The sequence below is a fragment of the Amia ocellicauda genome, chromosome 7 (assembly GCF_036373705.1).
Source record: "Amia ocellicauda isolate fAmiCal2 chromosome 7, fAmiCal2.hap1, whole genome shotgun sequence".
Classification (NCBI taxonomy): Eukaryota; Metazoa; Chordata; class Actinopteri; order Amiiformes; family Amiidae; genus Amia; species Amia ocellicauda.
In genome coordinates, this window is record NC_089856.1 from 26,466,457 (window position 1) to 26,479,395 (window position 12,939).

Here is a 12,939-nt window from a genome sequence, read left to right on the forward strand (position 1 = left end):
GAGTGTCCCAGACTGCGATTTGACCTTTCGTGTCTCACAGTCACTTCCTAGGGCTGCTGTACCTCACAACAATGAGGGGAAATGCTGCCGGGCATAGTTTAGGTGTACAGTTACAGCCCGGCCACGCGGAGGTGCACCTGAACGTGGCTAGTGGAAATGGGGTAAGAGTGTCAAGAAACATTTAAAAAAAGAAAACACATTTACGTTCAACTGTCGTAAGACTGTTAAAATGTGTTACATTAATACTTTGTGAACATCTCCACCTAGACTACAGTGTATATAATATTATATAGGCTATAGGATACAAGGTTTCATTTATCTGAACACTGCACTTACTGAACACTTTGTCAGCAACCACCAGGTTTTTGCCTGTGTATTTTTATTTTTGCCTGTGTTTTTGACATGCTGACATGTATAGCACCACATTTCTTAAATCAAACTGTACTCACTATATAGCAAACTTTAATCTGTGATCCTTAACGGCTGCACATTGTTCAACAAACTCCATGGTCACCACAAAGTAAACTGTAATGATTATTGCAAGCACACATTGGTACTGTAATGAGTGTTACTAGTGGCCATCGATTAACTAGACATGTAATATTAATATTATAAGTGTACTATTAATACATTTTGATAAAATATTTGATACAAACCGTTTTGATTTTTACACGTTGAATTTAAACAGGTGGGGTGGCACCCCAATGCCGCTTATAGACCTGCCGTCACTGACTGAGAGCTCACCTTCTTTGTCCTGGGATTTCTGGTCTCCAGGTCTGAGAGCCTCGGGTTCAATGCTCGCGGCATCCAGCTTGTCCTCCTTCTCCTCAGTCTCCTCGGCTGGCGAGTGCTGGGGCTCCTCGCTTTCGGGACCAGAGGCAGCAAGCTGGGCCTGGTCTGGCTCACAGGAGCTCTCCTTCACCTGCTGAGAGAAGATGCCAGAGCAGGAAATCAGTCAGTGTCTGGAAGTTATATTTTTGAAAATGTGCCAATTCTTTATCCTGGCTTCACACTGCTAGTATTAATTCTAGTGAAGTTGCATTCATGACTTGATCATATTGCCGGCAGATTCACTGAACTTTCCTCAGCTCCGTTGCTGTATATTTGTGATGGAGGTGTTTGGCACAAGCAAGATCCACACAACAAATATGTCAACGTTAAACCTATGATAACAGAAGTCTGAAGATATGGCCTCTGAGCCCCCCGTCATGTGAAGCAGTGGAACATCCCCTTACCTTGGCATCGGTGATGTGGAGATCCTCCTCAGTGATGGCCTTTGACTTCTTGTCCATGCCATCCTCGCTCAGGGTGGCTTTGGCTGGGCCAGGTGGAGGGGTGGACACAGCCTCCCGTTTCACTATCAAAACACAACAGCCTTCGTCACACAACAGCCACTATCAACACAAACTCAACAGCTCAACTTAAAGAGGTTTGTCGGGGCTCACAAAGCATCCAAGTGTTATTGCTGCAGTTTTGTCTGGCAGTACCTTTACATTTGCTCCTATCTCTGTCCCTCTCTTAGTGGAAGTCTCTGAGACCTTGTCTCTATCACTGCATACCTGTCTACCACTCTACTCACCACTGTATAAAACTCTCCATCCCCCACTCTATATCTTTTTGCTTCTTAAGTCTCTCAACCACTCCTTAGACCTCTCCATAACCATATCCTGTACCCAGTCTGTCAGTCAGCACATACCCATCTCTTTGCTCTTGGCTCTCTTAACCTCAACGGTTTAAGTTGCCAAAAAACAATGTATAAACACCAAGAACAGACAAACCATGTTAACAGAGATGCCAAGCTGTCGGGAACAAGTATGGGGAATACAAACCCTGCACAGTGGGCTTGGAGACAGAGCCGCCGCTGCAGCCCTTGACCCAGCTCAGCCTGCGCCAGGGAGATAGATGCAGGTTATCGAAGTTTTTCACTCCAAGCTGCAGGAGAGAGAAAAAATAGGCAACAGAGCATGTAAATTACTTCTTTCCCCACATACAGAATGGCTTCAGCTGAAAACCTTTGCACTGTATCATGTATTCAGACATCAAATAACACTCAGTTGAAGTTTTCAATCAAATAGACGTTCCTGAGGAATAGTCGACGCAAACTGGGTAGTCGACAACATCTGTAGCGGTTATCTCCTGACTGGTGGTATAGTGCGTCTCAGTTTCAACTGTAATACAAGCATGTGAACAACTACACAGCCTGCCACAACCACTCTAGAGCTATCAACAAAACAGGGGTCAGAAACTGGGGTTTTGCTGAAAGAAAGTGTATAAATTAAGTCACTTGGATAGCACTATCGTTAGGGTTTTGTAGACATTTGAAAAGACTGTAAAAGCTTCAGAAGTGGCTCAGTGTAGTGGGTGGCAGCGTGAGTGCGTCTTTCAGTTACCTTTGAGATCTGGCACAGGATAGGGACAGAATTCCAGCCCTCATCCCGAGTCGGACTGCTGCATCGCCCGGCTGCAGCGTTAGGAGAGAGAGAACAGATGGGTTAGACACAAATTATGTCCAGTATCAATAACTGTTTCCATCTTCACTGTACATTCTGCATTTTTCTTCTGTATAAAGAGCAGTCAAGGCCGGTGACCTCAGAGACACGTGAGGCGGGTGGAGCTTCATGTAAATATTATTAGAACTGTGTATAAATATTAGGAGCACCATATCTTATTAATAAAATCATTGTTTTATATGTTATGTTTATTGACCAGAATGTTTATTTGTTCTTGTGGAAAAGCGAATGTTAACAATAATTAAATATTAGCAGGTATTGTACATTTTAGGGATTACTAAAATACAATCAAGTTTGCAGACTGTCAAGAAACAGTTAAAAAAAGAAAATGCATTTATGTTCAACTGTTGTATGTCTGTTAAAATGTGTTACATTAATACTTTGTGAACATCTCCACCTAGACGACAGTGTATATAATTTTATATAGGCTATAGGATACAAGGTTTCATTTATCTGAACACTGCACTTACTGAACACTTTGTCAGCAACCCCCCTGTCAGCACTTCTCAGCGCCACCAGGTTTTTGCCTGTGTATTTTTATTTTGTTTTTGTTTCTGTTTTTGACATGCTGACATGTATAGCATCACATTTCTTAAATCAAACTGTACTCACTATATAGCAACTTTACTCTGTGATCCTTAACGGCTGCACATTGTTCAACAAACTCCATGGTCACCACAAAGTAAACTGTAATGATTATTGCAAGCACACATTGGTACTGTAATGAGTGTTACTAGTGGCCATCGATTAACTGGACATGTAATATTAATATTATAAGTGTACAATTAATACATTTTGATAAAATATTTGATACAAACCGTTTTGCTTTTTAAACGTTGAATTTAAACAGGTGGCCGCTTATAGACATGCCGTCACTGACTGAGAGCTCACCTTCTTTGCCCTGGGATTTCTGGTCTCCAGGTCTGAAAGCCTCGGGTTCAATGCTCTCAGCATCCAGCTTGTCCTCCTTCTCCTCAGTCTCCTCGGCTGGCGAGTGCTGGTCTCCAGGTCTGAGAGCCTCGGGTTCAGTGCTCTCGGCATCCAGCTTGTCCTCCTTCTCCTCAGTCTCCTCGGCTGGCGAGTGCTGGTCTCCAGGTCTGAGACCCTCGGGTTCAGTGCTCTCGGCATCCAGCTTTTCCTCCTCCTCCTCAGTCTCCTCGGCTGGCGAGTGCTGGGGCTCCTCGCTTTCGGGAGCGGAGGCAGCAAGCTGGGCCTGGTCTGGCTCACAGGGGCTCTCCTTCACCTGCTCCTGAGAGAAGATGCCAGATCAGGAAATTAGTCAGTGTGTCTGGAAGTTATATTTTTGAAAATGTGCCAAGTCTTTAACCTGGATATACACTGCTAGTATTAATTCCAGTGAAGTTACGTTCATGACTTGATTATATTGCAGGCAGATTCACTGAACTTTCCTCAGCTCCGTTGCTGTGTATTTGTGATGGAGGTGTTTGACACAAGCAAGATCCACACAACAAATATGTCTGAGCCCCCCGTCGCGTGAAGCAGTGGAACATCCCCTTACTTTGGCATCGGTGATGTGGAGATCCTCCTCAGTGATGGCCTTTGACTTCTTGTCCATGCCATCCTCACTCAGGGTGGCTTTGGCTGGGCCGGGTGGAGGGGTGGACACAGCCTCCCGTTTCACTATCAAAACACAACAGCCTTCGTCACACAACAGCCACTATCAACACAAACTCAACAGCTCAACTTAAAGAGGTTTGTCGGGGCTCACAAAGCATCCAAGTGTTATTGCTGCAGTTTTGTCTGGCAGTACCTTTACATTTGCTCCTATTTCTGTCCCTCTGTTAGTGGAAGTCTCTGAGACCTTGTCTCTATCACTGCATACCTGTCTACCACTCTACTCACCACTGTATAAAACTCTCCATCCCCCACTCTATATCTTTTTGCTTCTTAAGTCTCTCAACCACTCCTTAGACCTCTCCATAACCATATCCTGTCCCCAGTCTGTCAGTCAGCACATACCCATCTCTTTGCTCTTGGCTCTCTCAACCTCAAGAGTTTAAGTTTCCAAAAAACAATGTATAAACACCAAGAACAGACAAACCATGTTAACAGAGATGCCAAGCTGTCGGGAACAAGTATGGGGAATACATACCCTGCACAGCAGGCTTGGAGACAGAGCCGCCGCTGCAGCCCTTGACCCAGCTCAGCCTGCACCAGGGAGACAGATGCAGGTTATCAAAGTTTTTCACTCCAAGCTGCAGGAGAGAGAAAAAATAGGCAACAGAGCATGCAAATTACTTCTTTCCCCACATACAGAATGTATTCAGCTGAAAAACATTGCACTATATCATGTATGCAGACGTCAAATAACACTCAGTTGACGTTTTCAATCAAAAAGACGTTCCTGAGGAATTGTCGACGCAAACTGGGAAGTCGACAACATCTGTAGCGGTTATCTCCTGACTGGTGGTATAGTGCGTCTCAGTTTCAACTGTAATACAAGCATGTGAACAACTACACAGCCTGCCACAACCACTCAAGAGCTATCAACAAAACAGGGGTCAGAAACTGGGGTTTTGCTGAAAGAAAGTATACAAATTAAGTCACTTGGATAGCACTATCGTTAGGGTTTTGTAGACATTTGAAAAGACTGTAAAAGCTTCAGAAGTGGCTCAGTGTAGTGGGTGGCAGCGTGAGTGCGTCTTTCAGTTACCTTTGAGATCTGGCCCAGGATAGGGACAGAATTCCAGCCCTCATCCCGAGTCGGACTGCTGCATCGCCCGGCTGCAGCGTTAGGAGAGAGAGAACAGGTGGGTTAGACACAAATTATATCCAGTATCAATAACTGTTTCCATCTTCACTGTACATTCTGCATTTTTCTTCTGTATCAAGAGCAGTCAAGGCCGGTGACCTCAGAGACACATGAGGCGGGTGGAGCTTCATGTAAATATTATTAGAACTATGTATAAATATTAGGAGTACCATATCTTATTAATAAAATCTTTGTTTAATTTGTTTTGTTTATTGACCAGAATGTTTATTTGTTCTTGTGGAAAAGCGACTGTTAACAATAATTAAATATTAGCAGGTATTGTAAATTTTAGGGATTACTAAAATACAATCAATTTTGCAGACTGTCAGAAAACAGTTAAAAAAAGAAAACGCATTTATGTTCAACTGACGTAAGTCTGTTAAAATGTGTTACATTAATACTTTGTGAACATCTCCACCTAGACTACAGTGTATATAATATTATATAGGCTATAGGATACAAGGTTTCATTTATCTGAACACTGCACTTACTGAACACTTTGTCAGCAACCCCCCTGTCAGCACTTCTCAGCGCCACCAGGTTTTTGCCTGTGTATTTTTATTTTGTTTTTGTTTCTGTTTTTGACATGCTGACATGTATAGCATCACATTTCTTAAATCAAACTGTACTCACTATATAGCAACTTTACTCTGTGATCCTTAACGGCTGCACATTGTTCAACAAACTCCATGGTCACCACAAAGTAAACTGTAATGATTATTGCAAGCACACATTGGTACTGTAATGAGTGTTACTAGTGGCCATCGATTAACTAGACATGTAATATTAATATTATAAGTGTACAATTAATACATTTTAATAAAATATTTGAGACAAACCGTTTTGCTTTACCACATTGAATTTAAACAGGTGGGATGGCACCCCAATGCCGCTTATAGACCTGCCGTCACTGACTGAGAGCTCACCTTCTTTGTCCTGGGATTTCTGGTCTCCAGGTCTGAGAGCCTCGGGTTCAATGCTCTCGGCATCCAGCTTGTCCTCCTTCTCCTCAGTCTCCTCGGCTGGCGAGTGCTGGTCTCCAGGTCTGAGAGCCTCGGGTTCAGTGCTCTCGGCATCCAGCTTGTCCTCCTTCTCCTCAGTCTCCTCGGCTGGCGAGTGCTGGTCTCCAGGTCTGAGACCCTCGGGTTCAGTGCTCTCGGCATCCAGCTTTTCCTCCTCCTCAGTCTCCTCGGCTGGCGAGTGCTGGGGCTCCTCGCTTTCGGGAGTGGAGGCAGCAAGCTGGGCCTGGTCTGGCTCACAGGGGCTCTCCTTCACCTGCTCCTGAGAGAAGATGCCAGATCAGGAAATTAGTCAGTGTGTCTGGAAGTTATATTTTTGAAAATGTGCCAAGTCTTTAACCTGGATATACACTGCTAGTATTAATTCTAGTGAAGTTGCGTTCATGACTTGATTATATTGCCGGCAGATTCACTGAACTTTCCTCAGCTCCGTTGCTGTATATTTGTGATGGAGGTGTTTGACACAAGCAAGATCCACACAACAAATATATCTGAGCCCACCGTCGCGTGAAGCAGTGAAACATCCCCTTACTTTGGCATCGGTGATGTGGAGATCCTCCTCAGTGATGGCCTTTGACTTCTTGTCCATGCCATCCTCACTCAGGGTGGCTTTGGCTGGGATGGGTGGAGGGGTGGACACAGCCTCCCGTTTCACTATCAAAACACAACAGCCTTCGTCACACAACAGCCACTATCAACACAAACTCAACAGCTCCAATTAAAGAGGTTTGTTGGGGCTCACTAAGCATCCAAGTGTTATTGCTGCAGTTTTGCCTGTCAGCACCTTTACATTTGCTCCCATCTCTGTCCCTCTCTTAGTGGAAGTCTCTGAGACCTTGTCTCTATCACTGCATACCTGTCTACTCACCACTGTATAAAACTCTCCATCCCCCACTCTATATCTTTTTGCTTCTTAAGTCTCTCAACCACTCCTTAGACCTCTCCATAACCATATCCTGTCCCCAGTCTGTCAGTCAGCACATACCCATCTCTTTGCTCTTGGCTCTCTCAACCTCAACGGTTTAAGTTGCCAAAAAACAATGTATAAACACCAAGAACAGACAAACCATGTTAACAGAGATGCCAAGCTGTCGGGAACAAGTATGGGGAATACATACCCTGCACAGTGGGCTTGGAGACAGAGCCGCCGCTGCAGCCCTTGACCCAGCTCAGCCTGCACCAGGGAGACAGATGCAGGTTATCAAAGTTTTTCACTCCAAGCTGCAGGAGAGAGAAAAAATAGGCAACAGAGCATGCAAATTACTTCTTTCCCCACATACAGAATGTATTCAGCTGAAAAACATTGCACTATATCATGTATGCAGACGTCAAATAACACTCAGTTGACGTTTTCAATCAAAAAGACGTTCCTGAGGAATAGTCGATGCAAACTGGGAAGTCGACAACATCTGTAGCGGTTATCTCCTGACTGGTGGTATAGTGCGTCTCAGTTTCAACTGTAATACAAGCATGCGAACAACTACACAGCCTGCCACAACCACTCAAGAGCTATCAACAAAACAGGGGTCAGAAACTGTGGTTTTGCTGAAAGAAAGTGTACAAATTAAGTCACTTGGATAGCACTATCGTTAGGGTTTTGTAGACATTTCAAAAGATGACTGTAAAAGCTTCAGATGTGGCTTAGTGTAGTGGGTGGCAGCATCAGTTACCTTTGAGATCTGGCCCAGGATAGGGACAGAATTCCAGCCCTCATCCCGAGTCTGACTGCTACATCGCCCAGCAAGCTGGTCTGGCTCAAAGGGGCTCTCCTTCACCTGCTCCTGAGAGAGGATGAGAGAGCAGGAAATTAACAGATGAACTGTACTCCAGTTTGGTGTCATTAATCGAGAAGTCCGAAAAGTGCTGGAGTGAGAAAAAGTGCTGGAGAGAGCCGGCGACCACATGAGTTCAGCAAATCACATGAGCACAGGTAATCACATACAAAAGACTAGGTCTGCAAGACTGCTTCAACTACAATGTGGGCCACATGCACATTCGATGTGCAATATTCACATGACTGTTTGTAGGCTACCAAAAGTAATTTACATCTTTCATAATAAAAGGGAAGTGACAGTGTCTGATTGCAAGGACTTGAAGCCATGTGTACACAGATGTGTCTCTGAAGGGTGTAACACAGAGGGAAATTATGTTAAACTGACTTTATCAGACAAGGAGAGTTTCAAACCCAAGCAACAATGTACAACAATGAGATCAATCCGAAAAAGGGTTCCCTACCTTGGCCTCCAATTCCACCCGTTCTATCTCTGCCCTGTGGAAATACCAGGAAAAAATTAACAACAAAAAAGACTGCATGTTTGCTAGTACACAGACATATGTTTTCTTAAACTCATCCTCCCAAGGACAAATGTCCAAAATGTCTATTAGTTTGCTGTCTATAAGGTTACAGTGCAATTATTGTGTCAAAATGCCAGAATCTTTAGACCAATTTAAAGTACAAGGTTTAAATTGCTGATAGTTTATCACCCCACTTACGGGTGGAGCTCTAGACTGCAGTCTTAGTGGACCTCTCTTAATGCCCACTGTCATACCATAGGGGTATTCATTTCCTTTAAAGACTTGCTTGGGAGACAACACTGCTTAGGCAACAACACGTGTTGTTTATGTCCAGGTAAAATAATTTGGCTAATTTTACAGGAATTAAATCCAAAATCCTCTCTCTGTAATTCTGCAAGCTCACAGTTGTCTAGACCAGCCCCAATCAAAGACACTTTTTCATTTCACTTCTCAGGACTAAGATACATTTCCAGAAGAAACTTCCTGTTGCAACCTATGCCACAGTAGAAAACAAAATACCTGTAACTCTGGTTAAAGTTATTAAGCACACACTGAATACTGGAAGATTTTTTTTATTATTTTTTTATTTTATTAATTTGAACTGTTATCATTCTCTTCAATTATTTTTTAAACAGAATGTAGGCTTATCATTCCCTGTTGCAATGAAACAAAACGGCCTACCTGAATCTCGGACAATCTTCGGATTTCACAATCCCTTTCATGCTTTGAATATTCATAAACCAATAAGGAATATGCTGTCCTATATATGCTGAAAGTACTCTCTTCAGAATTAAGCAGCTCACAGTCAATACAACGACCACTCGCAAAGTCACCTAAACACCAACAGAGATCATACAATACAAGCATTCCAAAGCTAATTAATCGAATCTTGGCAACTGATACGTATGCAACAGTGATGTCATAAGCGATTAGATATCAGACGAGCATACGTTTACATTACTTTTGATTACATTACGTTTGATGTAGCCTACATTAATACGTTAGTTTTCCAAATTGTCAGCTTCAAACACATCGGTGGGTAATTTGTTCCTGAGTGCAACAACTCTCTGTGTGAAGAAGTGTCTCATGTTTTCGGTCTTGAATGACTTTAAGCCCAATTTCCATTTGTGTCCAAACAAACTGAATCGAGTCGTGTCAACGGTTAGCTTTGCCTCCACACACGAATCGCCACCCCTTAGCGAGGCTCACACTTCACGACTTTCACAATCCGAACCGATTTTTACAACCGCGGGCTGCTCACGCTTAACGACCATCTTTCACCGGTTTGTCTTTTGCGTCGTGAAGGAGTCACACACTGCACGATCATTTAAGAACAAGGGGTCACACACTTCACGACCGAGCCGAAATGCTTTGTAGTGGGGTCTGCGACACAGCCTCGAAACTCCCCAAATATTGCGGAAACACGCGTGATCCATCCAGAAAAAGTAAACAGGACGCTTCTTTTCCCTGTATGAGAATATTTTTAAATAACCTGCCATAAAATAACTATTTGTATTTGAATAAATCCTTCTCAAAATCAAATATTCCTGTCGTGTTTATTCTTTCTGATTTCCCCGCCACTTCAATCAGCTTTAATTTCATTGGCTACTGCCTGCTTCCGGTCTCACAATGTGTAGCCGATCATTTCACGTTACAGAGATCTGGTTAGAGATTAGCAGCTTTCTGGAAACAGCGCCCTCTTCAGTTTTAAGATCACAAGTCCACCACCATTCCACACCCCTCAGTGCATTTGTTAGGACTCCTTTTGTTTCCTGTGATTCCTTCTATGCCCCCTCCATTTGTTTCATATCTAGACCCTCACTGCATCATGTCTGCACTTGTAAATGCTTCAACTTTGTATTTTATATGCACTGTATATATAATCTACGTTTTGTCATTTTTAAATTATACTGGTATCATGCTTAATTTGAAATTTGAACTACTGTTCAACCTAACTCACAGTGTCATCTTTTATTGCGCTTTCTCTCCCCAACCAAATGTGACTTCCCTTCCTTATTATTATGGTCAATCCTTGGATGTTCTGTACAAAATATGAGAATATGAGAAAAAATATCCTCACAAATGAGTTTCCAGTTAAGTGGAAACTGTAGTGTGTGACAAATCTACACTGATTCCTTTTTTTGTTTGTTTTTTATGATGAAATTCCACAGTGAAGGCCTATAGGATCCAATACATGATTTTTGGAGGGTAAAGAAAAATATATTAATTATAATATTTCCCTGTCAATGACTTCCAGAAAGAGCTGGCCATCTAGTGGGAATTAAACAAGGATTGTCTGAAAAGGCGGAGTTTAGGATGTACAAGTCATGAATGCTGGGAAGCTGAGTATTGTTGCCTGTTTTAGTTTGAGAGTTTAAAATGGGGTCTCTATTTTTTCCAATCGAACCCCCACCCCCCAGAAAATTAAAAACTCCATTTAGGAATGTGCTGCTCTGTCTTGGCTTCTCATGATACATACATACATACATATATATACACCGATCAGTCATAACATTATGACCACTGACAGGTGAAGTGAATAACACTGATAATCTCGTTATCATGGCACCTGTCAGTGGGTGGGATATATTTGGCAGCAAGTGATCATTTTGTCCTCAAAATTGATGTGTTTAAAGCAGGAAAAATGGGTAAGCGTAAGGATCTGAGCGACTTTGACAAGGGCCAAATTGTGATGGCTAGACGACTGGGTCAGAGCATCTCCAAAACTGCAGCTCTTGTGGGGTGTTCCCGGTCTGCAATGGTCAGTACCTATCAAAAGTGGTCCAAGGAAGGAAAAGCAGTGAACCGGCGACAGGGTTATGGGCGGCTAAGGCTCACTGATGCTCGTGGGGAGTGAAGGCTGGCCCATGTGGTCTGATCCAGCAGACGAGCTACTGTAGCTCAAATTGCTGAAAAAGTGGATGATGGTTCTCATAGAAAGGCGTCAGAACACACAGTGCATCAGAGTTTGTTGCGTATGGGGCTGCGTAGCCGCAGACCAGTCAGGGTGCCCATGCTGACTGCTGTCCACTGCCGAAAGCGCCTACAATGGGCACGTGAGCATCAGAACTGGACCACGGAGCAATGGAGGAAGGTGGCCTGGTCTGATGAATCACAAGTTCAAGGTGTTGACTTGGCCTCCAAATTCCCCAGATCTCAATCCAATCGAGCATCTGTGGGATGTGCTGGTCCGATCCATGGATGCCCCACCTGACAATTTACAGGACTTAAAGGATCTGCTGCTAACGTCTTGGTGCCAGATACCACAGCACACCTTCAGAGGTCTAGTGGAGTCCATGCCTCGACGGGTCAGGGCTGTTTTGGCGGCAAAAGGGGGACCTACACAATATTAGGCAGGTGGTCATAATGTTATGGCTGATCGGTGTGTATATATAAACTGGTGAAAGACATACAGTGAGGGAAAAAAGTATTTGATCCCCTGCTGATTTTGTACGTTTGCCCACTGATAAAGAAACGATCAGTCTATAATTTTAATGGTAGGTGTATTTTAACAGTGAGAGACAGAATAACAGCAAAAAAATCCAGAAAAACACATTTCAAAAAAGTTATAAATTGATTTCCTTGTTAATGAGGGAAATAAGTATTTGATCCCCTATCAATCAGCAAGATTTCTGGCTTCCAGGTGTCTTTTATACAGGTAACGAGCTGAGATTAGGAGCACTCTCTTAAAGAAGCAATCAATCAATCAGATTCCAAACTCTCCACCATGGCCAAGACCAAAGAGCTGTCCAAGGATGTCAGGGACAAGATTGTACACCTACACAAGGCTGGAATGGGCTACAAGACCATCACCAAGCAGCTTGGTGAGAAGGTGACAACAGTTGGTGCGATTATTCGCAAATGGAAGAAACACAAAATAACTGTCAGTCTCCCTCGGTCTGGGGCTCCATGCAAGATCTCACCTCGTGGAGTTTCAATGATCATGAGAACGGGGAGGAATCAGCCCAGAACTACACGGGAGGATCTTGTTAATGATCTCAAGGCAGCTGGGACCATAGTCACCAAGAAAACAATTGGTAACACACTACGCCGTGAAGGACTGAAATCCTGCAGCGCCCGCAAGGTCCCCCTGCTCAACAAAGCACATGTACAGGCCCGTCTGAAGTTTGCCAATGAACATCTGAATGATTCAGAGGAGAACTGGGTGAAAGTGGTCTCAGATGAGACCAAAATCAAGCTCTTTGGCATCAATTCAACTCACCGTGTTTGGAGGAGGAGGAATGCTGCCTATGACCCCAAGAACACCATCCCCACCGTCAAACATGGAGGTGGAAACATTATGCTTTGGGGGTGTTTTTCTGCTAATGGGGCCAGGACAACT